This window comes from Rhinolophus sinicus, chromosome 8 (assembly GCF_057876585.1).
Source record: "Rhinolophus sinicus isolate RSI-liver-muscle chromosome 8, RSI-T2T, whole genome shotgun sequence".
Classification (NCBI taxonomy): Eukaryota; Metazoa; Chordata; class Mammalia; order Chiroptera; family Rhinolophidae; genus Rhinolophus; species Rhinolophus sinicus.
The window spans coordinates 76,091,289-76,105,580 of NC_142508.1; positions in this window are offsets into that span (position 1 = coordinate 76,091,289).

The window sequence follows — 14,292 nt, forward strand, 5'->3', positions numbered from 1 at the left end:
TGGATCTTCCTTCTTTTTGTTCTGCATTCTGAATTTCAGTACAACGTCACCAAACTCTGTGAAAGGATTTCCCATCAACCTCTTACAATGAAGGTTTAAAGGAAAAATTAAGATTAATGAAAAATAAAGAATTGTGATAGTCATTGCCTGTCTGAGTCTTATGACCAAGATGCATACCTGTGATGGGTGTATTTAGTTGGAGCATGCCATCTGCTCAATGGTGATAGCTCTCCAGCTCAACGTTTTTGAAAGATGCTATTTCTTAATTCACAAGATAATTCCTGGCCCGTCTGCCACCTTTCTCCACAGTCTGTCCAGGAATTCCAGGTTCTCCCCATTGGTGGTTTCCAAGGAGAAAGGCAAATTGTGGAGACTCCGGCTCTTCATCCAAGGAGCCTGCGCAGCAGAATCTGGTTCTGGCAGGAGTTACAATGTTACCATCCCATTAATGGGTAATATGCACAGGAATAGGTTAGATTGCCTCCATTATTCAAGGAGCTCCATGTGCCGGTAGCAACAATTACTAAGACGCATAAATACAACAAAGTTAATTAAAATGTTAGCTGATATAAATAACCTAAGGTTATTGAACATTGTTCCATTTTAAATTAATAAATACGCCAAGGTAATGTTTATAATTAAAGCTATAATTTATCTTCATGCTCTGTTTGTTTAATAGCAATGGTAATATAACGCTACATGCAGAAATGTAGTAATAGATTTGTTTAGCACTGACATTATAAACAAATGTCTCAGTCTATTTATTCTAAGTTATGATACAGATTCTTTTCACATGCATCTGATGGCCTTTAAACCATTTAAAATGAACTGCATTAACGTAATCTAATCTTGATACTGAACATAACATTTCAGTTTGAATTATCCTGAATCCATGATCCATTTTATTACTCACAAAGCACTTTATACATTTATGATAATGGCAAACCTTGCTCTGTTATTTAAATCCCATTTCAAAAGGGATTTTTTTTTTTTAAATAAATAAACCCCACACATTTGGGGTAGTAAAGTACAAAAAAGGAAAAGCCAATGCCCAGCAAGCCCTTTAACAAAGCAAACAATTCAGATTTTTATGACATTAGCAAATAATAAAGGGAAGAACTGACATTTACAGTTGATGAAATTTTATGTTATAACAGATGACGAAAATGGAATGAAAATCACATGGAAAAAATGTGTCCATGAGGTTCAGCCATTCTGAGGCACTCTTTACCTGTGGACTGTCTTTGGGGACACTTTTCTGTCTTCAACCTTTATTCAACCGTCGGAAAGGTCCCAGGGCGACCCTGGGTGTCTGGCTGGCTCAGACAGCTGAGCACAGGCCATACTTTCAGTTGCCTTTTGAGCCCCCTCCCTCTAGCTTCATTTTCTGTGCTCTCTACTTTCTCCTCCCTCCCTTTCATTCCCTATCTCCTGAACTCAAGGGAACACTTACTCTCCACCCTCTAATTTAAATTATAATAAACAACCAGCCTGCTCTTTCCTATGGTTGCTGGAGGCCTAGAGGAAAGAAGAGAGTTGTGTATTTCATTCTTGTGTAGTTCTAATTTCTTTTCGTCAACATAGCGTCTTGTCTCTCTCTCTCTCTCTCCTTAATCCCCTGTAAAATAAATGTTTCTTCTGGATGTATTTGCAGTCACTGAAAGAAGTTTCACTTTATTTTAGTATGAATATTTCGTTGAATGTCTTAGAAACGGTTGCCCCTTAAGTCAAATAAACAACAAAAATAATTTTTTAAAAAAGGCATTTGCATTTCTTTCTTTCTCTGAAAGGAAGTTTAAAATGTAGCAAGCCTATTTTTGGAGAAAGAAAGGGACAAAGAATTTTTTTTTCTTTTTCCTAAACAGATTACACACTTTGAAAAATCCTAAAAGGATTTTGATACTGGAACCTCTAAAATTCAGGAAAGATTTAAACTTAGGATTATAAGCTATCCCACTGCAAAATCCTCCTGTGATCAAATATCACATTTTAGGAGATGAGTGACTTTGTAGCTGCCATTCAGGCTGATTCTTCTCGTTATGTGCAATATTAATAAAACAGGGTGAATTTTGCAGAATTGGGACTGCCAGGCTGGCCTGCTGTCAAATTCTCCGGCTTCAGAAATAAGTCAGAGGGCTCCAGGCCTTCTCAGAGCCTCCGAGAGGTTGGGGGAGGCTGAAATGGTTGCCTGCACTGGAAAAAATATGGGTTATAAGCAAGCTCTGAACAAAGAGGCATGAGGTTGGGCCAGAGGAAGCAATGGTGGAGGAGAGAAGAAATGGTAAAAACCTCAACTTCTCCCCTCCCCCTGCCACCTTCTTCCATAGCCTTTAAATCCAGGCCTTCCCAAATGTACCCCATTTTTATCCTTTCCTGTGGGAGGTTGTGTGGCTATAGGCAAAGTGAAAAAAGCATGGGTTGAAGGCTTCAGGACCTGCTACCCCAAGATATAGCACCTTGGCATGTTGAATATTTTAAGCTGAAGGAATTTGAGAAATTGTTACCAAACAGAAAGAGTTCATCCACCCGACGCTGGCAGACCCAAACACTAAACACTGAGAACTGCAGTGGAGAAAGATTGGCTATTTTATTAAGAATGGCGCCCCCCAGGAGAACGGGAAGCTAGTGCTCAAAAACCCAAACTCCCAATCAAGGGTTTGGGGTGGGATTTTAAGCGTCTAAGGGAACAGGTATGCGAAACGCTGGTGGGGCAAGCTTTCATTGGAGGACCTTGGAACTTGGCCATTTATGGAAAGGGGCATCAGTACTGGATCTTCCTGGAAAACAGCCCCTTTGCTTCTAAAAGGGTTCCGGTGTCCCAGTTCTGGCTAAGTCTTGGTCTTCTGGTTCCATGTGGGGCGGGGATGGGTCGAGCCTTTGGTTCCAGGTGCAGCAGGTCAAAGTTCCCTCCTCTGCGCATGCTTTGGCTACATGACTTGCGGTTTTAGTCTGTTGTCTCCGAAACGCAACTCAGTATCTCGTGAAACGGGATAGGACCACTTTGAGCTGGCGCGGGAAGGACTTTCTGACCTAGTCCTGGAGCAGGTCATAAGACCATCAGGTGAGAAATACCCTTGCTATAGCGGGAAGAAAGGAGGGTCCTTATCTCCCAGGACTGAGGGACACTGAGAAAACCTGTACTAGCAGACAATGCTAAATTTCCTCAGTTTAGCACTCTGCCCTCACAGCTGTTTTGGTTCTAGCATTTTTTTCCCCCATGACTCTCCACTCTTCATCAAATCTAGGATAAAAGCACTCAAGTTTAACTGTTTCTTCAGGTCTTCTTTTCCTTATGAAATCTCCAGAGTCACGTAAAACTTAGAGTAAATACATTTGTATGCTTTTCTCTTGTTAATTTGTCTTTTGTTACAGGGGCCCCAGCGAGAATTTAGAAGATAGAGGGAAAAAGGCATGATGGGTAAGTGATCCTAAATGTAAAACCCTGCAGCTCACTTTGCCCTGAGGTTACCCCCTCTTCACGAACTTGTGTTACGTGAGTCTCATAACCCTGTGGTATCCTAGTGCAGGGGTTCCCAACCGGGGTGATTTTGCTCCCCAGGTGATACTCGTTAACATCTGAAGATGTTTTTGATGCTGCTAAACATAGGACATTCCCCTCAAACCAAGAATTGTCAGGCCCAAAATGTCACTAGTGCCCTGGTTTGAGATCATGTGCTTGGACAACAAGCCATAGGTAGGTACAGCAAAACTGCTGAACAATTCCTGCCTTTTGGGGTACCGTTCTGATGGCAGAGGTGGGCATACTGGGTGGTGCACGTAACTGTATCATCACAGGCAGAGGGAGAGAAGAGATGGGGAATGGTGCCTGGGTCTCTGGATTCCTGCCCGTGAGGGTATGATGTGGAGGAAAGAGAGAGGCAGAGAGGTAAAAGAGAGAGAGCAAACCCATTTAGTTAGTTAAGATCAGCATGAAATACAAATGGCAGAAAACCATCGAAAACAGATGGGGATAAATGTTCAGGGGACACCTGGCTGGAGGAAGGAAGTTAAAGGCACAGACAGGCCGGTTAGGTGCCGCCTGTCCTGAGGAACCATAGCCTGCCAGTCAACGTGAGAGCTGAAGGGAATCTCTGGTTTAGTCCACACCTTGGATCCTATTTTCTAAAAGCACTGCCCATTCCCTTGAAAAAAGAGCTCTCTCCTCTGCCAGCCCAGGAGACAAAGAGCAATGCTTTGCAAAATCCATAAAACAAAAGACTCCAACAGTGTCAAGCCTCTTTAAACAATCACTTGTGCTATGAGGCAAAACAACGCCGAGTCCGGATAAGCACTGTGGTGGTATTTTTCATGTTGATTGCAATAACACCATCAAAGCCATGCACATTCTGTGTAAAATCAATGTCTGCTTGTTGGAGGAGGAGGGGGAGGGGAGAGGCCTGGGGATTTTATCTTGTAAGTCAGCTTTGCAGATAATCGCATGCCTCGGGCTTGGGAAAAAACTGATGGTAGATCAATGGTCAGGAACACGAACTGGGCTCACTTGTGACTGCGCAGGGCCAATGTTAGTCTGGGGGTGTGGAAAACAGATGGGGGGACTGGGGCCGTACGTCTGAGTGGGCTGGGAAGGCCCGGGCATTACCTGCAAGGTAACTGGAAGGATGACTCGGGGAGGGTTCGAGTATCCGGAAGGAGGAGCCCAAGTGGGAGAAAATTTCCAGCGGTTGAAGGATGCTCCTATCCAATAAGGAGGGCCAGTGTGTGTGTGTGTGTGTGTGTGTGTGTGTGTGTGTGTGTGTGTACATGCACACGAAAAAGCAGCCCCTATACCCATGGGGAAGGCAAACTTGAGTTTCTGTCAAGGAAACTTCTTACGAAGTCTTCACGTCTTGATCAAAGGTGTTGGCTGTTTCCTTTGTTTCATAGAAGAGAGAAGTGCATTGGCTTGGGGTGGAGCAAGGGGGTGAATTATGAGTCTAACTTGATACCAGCCTCTTTACTTTTGGCCCATGGAGTTTCTACAGGTCTTCTTTAGGTAGAGATGTTTAGGGGAGGGGATAAGAAAGGAAGGAAGACAGGGCAATCCCCTAGCTGTTTCTTCATTTCTAGATGAGCTTCCCGTAAGAACGAACTCTTTCCCCCCAAATTTCCCACCGAACTGGTCACAGGACCCTTTCGTTGATGGAGGAAGAGGGAGTGATTTGTGTCCTTCCTTTGTTGACTCCTGTGAGCATTACATGAGTGAGTTCATGTCAAGTACTTACTTTGCTCAATAAAAATTGCCACTATTGTGTTTTCATCATTTTTGCAGCATACTCCTCGCAGAAACAAAACCCAGCAGAGGTTCAGACAGCTCTTCACTTGATATTTCTGGGGATGAAAACCCAAATCATAGAGTCAAGATGGGATGATGGAAGGGTGGAGACAGAAGTGAAAAATCTGCTCATGGTTGCATCCATGTCTGTATGCCACCGGTTTGCATTTCTTAAGGTCACAGTGACCTCACCACCAAGACCTTAGGCCAGCACATCCCCTTTTGGAGTCCTCCCATCACTGCTTCTCTTCCTAATTCCTCTGTCCTTTTAACTCTTTATCTCCTCTGGAATTCTCCGTGTTCTCCCCCGTCCCTTCTCTCCTGGTTTATTACCTTTCCCCCAGATGTCTTAAGTCCTAGCACTCCTACTGTGTATATAACTCTTCCAGGCTCTTGTTTGCATTTCTACATCTGGGGGTGGGAGGGAGTGGGTACATTTTAAACCCCAACCATAGAAGGGGCAGGAAGGATGTTGGAGGCAATTCTCCACTCCAAATGTGCACTTGACTTTCTATTTTCCCTCATTATCTTAAAGGCTCTGAAAAAGATCCAACGTGCTTCTGACTGCTTAATGCCCTCTTTGAGTCTATATGCAGTGCCACTAGTAGAATGTCCTTCGCCTTTGAACATATTTGTCCTTTGGATATACAGCAAAGTCATCTTGAATGAGCCTGATTGCACGAGAATGCCAAGTCGCAAGTGCTAGAGGGCAGGTGGTAAATATCTTCCTAGAAGATTATAGTTTGGTGCTCATTGAATTGGAGGCCTTTCCCTCCTTTGCTATTTTAACTCACACTGGTAACGCTCTTCTCTAAATAATGGTGCCACGTTTACATGCTATCTTGCATTCCTCCTCACTGATCGGTCGCTTGTTTTGTGCTTAACTCCCCAACTAGATTGCAAACTCCTGGAGGACAGTGGCTATTTCTTATCTCTCTCTGTAACCCTCAGCGTGCCTGGCACAGTTTCTGGCGCTCAGTGAGCTTGAATGCACAACAGGCTGCTGTGTAAGAGACCGTCACCATTTTAGAATTGTAGGTGGATATTTATTAGTGAGTTAGTTTGATATCTTTTTCCTACCTTGTTAAATCTTTTTTCTTCCTTGAGGCCTCAGACCCCATTAAGGCTTATCTATCCGGCTCTGCCATCCTCAACACCATTTCTCTTTGCTTCCCCTAATTTAATTATTGGAAAACGATGCTATATAGCCATTTTATTTCCAAATGAGGTCATTTACCATCTCTGAGACCAGGCCTCGTGTGCCCTCTCTGAAGCTGGATTGGCTTTATTTTTAAAGAATAGTCACCACTAAATATGCTTGTCTTTAGAGAGAAATTCTTTAGAAATTAGGCCCCGAGAGAGAGGTCATGTGACTGGGGGGAGTCATGCCAGTTACACAGTATTGAATTACAAGTCCCAAATGAGAGGGAGTCCCTGATTTAGTACAGGAAGGCTCCACCAAATATCTTCTTTTATTCATATTTGACAGTAGATGCAAAGAAATGGGGGCTTGGGGTTTGCATCCCAGATGTGATGGAGCCAAGGTCTGTGAAACGTTAGAGTCTGTGTATCGGGAACTTGGACCTTAGTAGAGCAGGTAAGCCGGTGCTGACACTCAGCCAAGCCATGGTCCTTGGGGTGCTTGCCTCATGGAAGCTGGCTGGCTTGATGGAGAACGGGGCTCAGGAGATGAGCTTTAGCTCTGACCCCAGCCCGGTGGTGACCCAGCTGTGGGACAGGGGACATGTCACAATTTCTCCTATCCTCACTTTTGTCAGTATGTAAATAAAATGGGGCTAAAATACAAACAGAAAAAGAAAAAAAAAGTATGCCCAACCGAGCTTCTAGAGAGGTACGATGCGATGTAAGGCTTCTGTTGGACCTGTGTTTCCAATAACCACATGCTGTTTTCATGGAGACTCCTTGGCTGTGATAAAAATACAACTAATAGATTGTTTATGGGTCATTTAGTGTAAGACTTCACATTAAAAGTTATTCAAGGTCTCATAAAGCAGTGGTTCTAAAGTTTTGGGGATCAACACCTGTAAAGTCTCTGTGCAGTACTCACATACACACACTTATACACATGCACTCACACACAACTTTTCATATAACTTTGGGGAGTTCATGGACCCATCAAGGCAACTGATTCCTTTAGACCCTTTGCTAAGAATCCTGCTCTAAGGTGAATAAGAACCATGTTGGACATGAGGCCAATCTCTTGTCTGTAATGGGAGATTGTTACGCTAGATCTCTGCCTTTGAACTGGAACTCAATCTAATTCAGCTTCTTTATTCAGAGACATAGTATAGAATATGAATAAAGAAGGAGATAAATGAAGGCTGTAACTCCTTCTTCCTCTCAGTGAGCTATCGGAGCCATCCAGAACAAGACTTGGCCAATTTATTGAGCCTCAGCTTTTTCATCCCCCAAATGGGTATAAATTCATCTACCTCATGGGATGATTGAGCAAATGACGCAGGTTAGGCCTAGGATAGGAGCTGATGCATTCTCCCAGTGTGCAAAATTTAAGAAGGCCCCCAAAACTCAGTAATGAAGATCAAATATTTTAGCGCAATATGTAAAAAAATTAAAACGAATCCAAATAATCCATGATGAACAACATATCACAATTTTAAACAAAAACAGGATCAATAGCACTGGTTTTTCCTTTTTCCTTGGGTTCCAATATGGCCGGCATAGCATTCTTCCTGCTCCTAAGAATTTACAGGTCAAAAAATATTTGTGCATGGTTTATCTAATCCAACTTTTATCTGGAGCCTTAAATTTGTCTAAGGCATGTGGCTGTCTAGCTTCTGCTGGCACACTACTGGGGACAGAACTAAACTCCTCATGAGGCAGCACAGGTCTGTGACAACCCTCCTGCTATTTCATTCCTGTGGGTCTTATTTCCCTCAGTTTTTTTTAGCTGAGTTTCACAGGACATGGCATCCAGTCAAGAGCTTGTAACGTTGGTTAGTGTCCATCCCAAAGGTGGACTCTCGAACTTCAGCCACTTGGGGTGTGATCTGAGGAGACCCAAGGGTGATATTGGGGGGAAGAAATAGTTAGACGTATCTCCTCCTTCCTTGCAAAGCTTAAAAGCTGGTTTAGAGAAGCCAAGTCTTCAAGACAGTGCAGCTTACGATTTTTTTTGCCTCCTGTGCTACCTTCGTGACATACCTAGGCTGTCATAGATAGGTAATTACCATCTGAAGTGAGTGTGAATTATGATTCTTGATGCTACTTCCTTGTGATTTGTTGCAATATAAATAATGGTGATTTATGGGGGCTTCACCGACTGCTCTGCTGGTGATGGATCATAATAGTAGATCATGATAATTATGAAATCAGCACAGAGCTGTTTTCCCTTGTAATTCAATTGTAACACGGCTGCCGAGGCTGCCGAACATCACAGCCTGTCGGCTGGAAGCTGGATTGTGTTCAAGAGGGGTGCTTTGGTCTTTCATGTAACTCACAGCAGTTCATCTCTAATAATTGTCCAGGTGGTTGTAGCATTATAGGTTGATGGCATTTTGCTTGCAGATTTTTACTCTAGATGCAAATTAAAATTCCAGAGTTTGTCATTCCTTGAGCAGAAGAATTAACAGAGAAATGCTGAAGGTCTGGGGAGGCCTGAGCAGGTGACAGAGCCCAGATCCCTCTCTTCCCCTCTCTGTTGAAACCCCCTCCCTGACTCCCAGGCCTGGGCTGTGTCATGCAGACTGTGTCACAGTGTTTATTAATTTTTCTGATTTACGCAGAACGTTTTTCCCCCCAAAGAACATGACAAACCTGTTATGTGGACTCTGCTTTAAGTAACTCTAATCTATAAAAATGTATTTAATTTAGAACGGTCATTTTCCAAACGGAGTGCAAAAATGCTAGATCCAGGGGTTCTGTGGAAAATACTGGGTTAATATAAATGAAACATATGTACAGATGCAAATAAATAAAAGATGCATTTTTAAAAAGGTAAGTGAAATACGTTCTTCATTGTAAGACTTCTTAGAGACGTGTATAACACTTCGAGAGCAGCGTAACGAACAGAATGTGGCAGAAGTGACAGCGTCGTTTCGAGTCTGGGCCTTAAGAGATCTGAAACTTCCATCTTTGCTACTTGCAACACTCCTTGAAACTCAGCCACCACGCTGCCGAAGCTCAGGCAGCCTCATGGCGGGAACTGGGTGGCTGAGAACTCAGGCTCCCAGACGACAGCCCCATTGAACTTCCAGCCAACACCCACCGGCGACCCCATGGACGATGGAGAAGGCTGTTTTAGACCTTCCAGTCATGTCCGCGCCCCAGCCGATACCGCGGGAAGTAGGAGAACCTTCTAGTGAATCAACAGAATTGTGAGAAATAATACATTGTTATTTTAAGACACTGAATTTTGAGTTTGAGGATAGATAACTGAAACACCCTGCCTCCTCTTCCTTATTCTTTATCATAACATGCTGTTCGTCTCTTTCACAGAATTTAGCACAGTTTACTGGTTCAGTTTTCTTCCCCGCTGTAAGTGCTCAGAGTACAGAATCCATATCTATTTTGTTTACCTCTGTGCACGCCCACCTAGTGCAGCGACTGTACAGAGTTGTTCCTCACTAAGTATATATTGAATGAATGAGCATCTTTCGGAACACAGTTTCTAAATACTAGTCTAGGACAGACTCGTAGACAGAGTGAGAGGTTGATTAGTTACACAACAGAAGGAATCCTTGGCTAACGCAGGGTTTACCAAAGGCTCCATTACAGGTTGAATCCACATGGTACATCTAAAATGGGGTTCGATGTGAAAACCCCCAAATTCCTGAGACTTTACTGGAAACGTGCGCTGGACCTAAAGGCAGTCATGTAGCACCCATGGAGAAACACCGAAATTCCGCCTCACATGCCTTCCCTTTCACTCTTCGGCAGGGGAAGCAATATTCTGAGGTTATTGAATGTCACTCCCGAGGATGCTTTTATCCTTTCAGTACATAGGCATGTAAGCATAAAAATATGGGAGTAACGCCGTGTATTGTATTGCACACCTCCTGCTCATTTGCCTTTGTTTTAGTCATGCTTAGTGTTTGCAATTTGTCCATCTTGATGTGTGCGTATCTAGTGTGTTCATTTTGACTGTGGCAGAGTATTCCATTCTATGACTAAGCATCAGTCCACGTGTTCACCCTCCTACAGATGGGTGATTAAATTCCTTCCCCTGTATCTTTGTACTTGTGTCCCTGTGCATGGTAAGAGTTCACTGGTGCCCTTTTCCAGATGAGGACATCGAGGCTCAAAGCCTCAATTAACTTAAGGGACTTGTCTGATGTCAGACATTTAATCAGGTTAGGGCCAGAATTCAAATTCACCCCAGGTGCTTTCCTTTGCTGCATGTAGCCTCCTCCTAAAAGGCCGAAAGGTCCCCCAGACAGGGGATCTACTGCTCGGGGAGGGACCTAAGAAAGGGAGCGTCACAGACGCCGCATCAGATGGCCGGAGCCTCGCTTCTCAGTTTCCTGGCGCTGATCACTGAGCAAAGACACATCAGGGGACCCATGATGTGGACACAGCACAGGATTGATGATCATACATCATGGGGTCAAAACCCAGCTTTGCCACTTCTGAGCTGTGGATCTTGGGCCTGTTGCTTCACTTTTCTGAATGTCATCTCTAAAACGAGGATTATAACCTTCATGCCTCGTAGGCTGGTGGTGAGCCTCAAGGAAGCTAAAATGAGCAGGAAAGAACTTTGTGAATAAAATATACCACATTCAGGGACATTTTTATTGGTTAAACCTGCTGATGGAAATTCAGAAAATGTCACTCAGTTTTTGGATCTTGACGCTTTGTTACCTCCAAGCTGGAGTGAAGAAGTTATGTTTAAGGTCAGACGGGCTCTGGTTGCCTTGAGAACATAGAGCCTGAGGTCTGAGTGTTGTCTCGGGTTGGCGGTCTTGAGTTCTGCGAGGTCTGGAGAGATGGTTTACACTGCAGGGACCTCTGGTCTGGCCTGTGGCAGAACTCCAGCGCAGACATCATGGGAGTGTCTAACTGTGGGGACAAGTGGCCAACGTCATGAGCTTTTCTGATGAGGTGAATGTGGGTCCTTGTTTCTTAGCTTTAAGAAAGGGGTTTAAAGAAAGTGAATACATATGCCAAAAATGGGCTAGGCCTTGGGTTCTGGAATGCGTAAGAGGTGGGCTCGAGAGTTAAGAGAAGGGATGATGAGGTTCTAGGGATGCTGGAGTGGTGAGGGGAGCTTGGGGGCCTGAATGTCTCCAGAGACACAAGGTGGTTTTGATTCCATTGAATTTAGTGGTAAATGCTACCTGGTATGTGGCAACCATCAGAAGCCAACATGGTGACTTCCACACTTGTTTTTCTCCTGTTATTCTCTTCTTTAATCTTCAGTTGGATTCTGAAGCCCAGCTCTGCCCCCCCTTAACTAGGTGCGGGAGTGGTTTATGAGTCCCTTAGTATCTTCATTTTTCAACTTGAATTAGATCTGGCCTTGGATGGCTCCATGTGCCTCCAAGAAGGATCTCAGAGACCCGAGGGCATCTCCCTCATTTGGCAGATGAAACTCTGAGGAGCAGAGAGAGAAAGAGATTCGCTCAGGATCTTACAGTCACTGAAAGGCATTCAGAGAATCAGAACCAGGTCCCAGTGCTCTTCTCACTTTTTGTGGTGGACTCCTCGCCCCGGTGGGAACTGTGCGTCATGGCTTTTCACTCAGAGCTGGCTCATGTCTTTGCCAGTAGCCAGATTTTTGGTGTCTCCCTGGGCAACACAAGGTCAGTGAGAGTCAGACTGTATCGTGAGTGCCCCACTCAGGTCTTGCCAAGGGTGAAAGAGCTTCTTATCTACAGCTTCCTCCATCCCACTGGCCAATCCCACAGCCTGGTTAGGAATGAGAGTTGATTATCTGAGTTGGGAATATCAAACCACTCAGTTTGGCCAGCACTTTCCTTCTGTTAGGGATAGCAACAGTTGGTAATGGCCACCGGAGATGGTATTGAGAATGATTCAGAGGCTGAAGTAGGACCTGTGAGCCAGTGTTTGCCTTGAGCATGGGAGTAGGGAGTGGCAGTACATGTGACATGTGTTTACATTCCTGCCTTCCAGGTCTGATGTCAGCATTGTTCCCGCCCCCCCTTCGCCCCCCCCCCACCTCCCAACCCCGGGCTCTCCTAAGAGCCTGGGAGATGCACAAATGGGCCTGTGAAACCTTGCTGTGGACGTTACAAGAGCTGCCACTCATATAAGAAATTTGTCAACACCAGGGCGCATGCTAAGCGTGCTATGCAACCCTCCTGCCTTTCTCCTCCCCCCAGTAGAGCAGCTGACCCAGTTACTGGCTACTGAGATTCTGACTAATTGTCATCCCTTCTAAGCACATCTTTACTGAACCTTACAAGCAGAACAATTCAGAAACCAAAGTAAGAAATAAAAGAGCTGTCAGAAAGAATCTATGTAGTACCCTGAAATTGTGCTTTCATAACTGAATAAATAACTCCTAGAGCAATAATTTGTTTGCAAGCCATTAATTAGCAGCATAATTAATTTCTGCAGATTATAAATAACAGCACAAAGTGGCATTCCCAGTAGAGCCAATGAAAAATTACCTAAACCACTTTAAGAACCAAAAATAGTTCACAATGGAACTGACTTAAATGGACTCTAGAATCTCTAGGTGTTACTTTCTTTTTCCTATAGGTTAAAAAAAAAAAAAAAAAAAAAAAGAAGAAAGAGAGAGAGACAGAGAAAAGAAGAAAACCAGAAAACTCAACAACTATGAGCTGGTATCTGAAGTCATATATTTATTGGTGAAAAGCAGAGTTTCATTAATCACCCTGGTCTCTCTTATGCCTGACAGATCAAGAAGGAAAAAAAAATAAAAAATCTCTGTTTATCTCTGCTTCAAACAAACAGCCGCATAAGTAGATTATTCCCTACAGAAAGATTTTCCCTATACTCTAATCTCAGAGCAATCATTCACTATTCTAAATGAGCAGTTATTTAAAATGTTAAGAAGGGATGCTAATTAGCTGAAGGAAAACCCTGCCAAGTATTTAATTTTCAGAAAATAGAATGAAGCTAAGGAAGGCCTCTCCCCTTTTGCCACCTGAAGCCATTGTTTTATATCTCATCTCTTGCCTTGGGTGCCTCTGCCTCTTAGGATCTGGACTGTGGGATCCCAGCTGGGTGGTAGGAACTGATGTCTACGTTCAGAAACTTGAGGGTAAGAGTATTCTTGGAGTTTAAGGAGAAAGACCCTTAACTTTATTTACTGCATTTTTTCCCCAAAGGATTTAAGTGACCTACCAAAAGACAAAACATTTAAAAATAAATGAATAAATGAAATGAATCTGAGAAAGACCAAAGTGGATGGATGCTAGAAGGAGATTGACCTAAGAGGAATGAAATAGATATTCCAATAATAACAGTCAACAGATGCTGCATCTGGCATCCTTTAGCTCTGAGCTTTCCAATAGCCAAGGTGAGAAGGACAGCATGGTACCAAAGAGCTTGTGTTACCTGAAAGGAGAACAGGTGGAAAGCCAGGGAGTTTGGCCTGTAAGCACTGTGCTTGGTGGATAACTCCTGGGTTCTAGAACCAAATGAACATGGGTTCAAATTGACCTCTTCGTGTACAAACTTCGTGGTCCGAGCAAACTATTTAACCTCCTTATGTCCCAGGGATCTTTATTTTAAAAAAGGCTTTATTTCAAAAAATCTATTTTGAAATAATTTTAGATCCATCCAAAGTTGTAAGAATAGTACAGAGAATTCTCTTGCACAATTTAACCCAGCTTTCCCTCATGATAACATCTTAGATTCAAAAGGACATATTAATACTAGGAAATGACCTTAATATGATAGTATGAACCAAACTACAGGCAAAATTTAGATTTCACCGATCCCAGGTTTGGCTTTTAAAAAATATGTAAAATAGTAATAGTAATAATGAGAATAAGGAGAATAAGAATAAAAACAATACCCAGCCACAGGGTTTTTGTAAGAATTCCATGGCA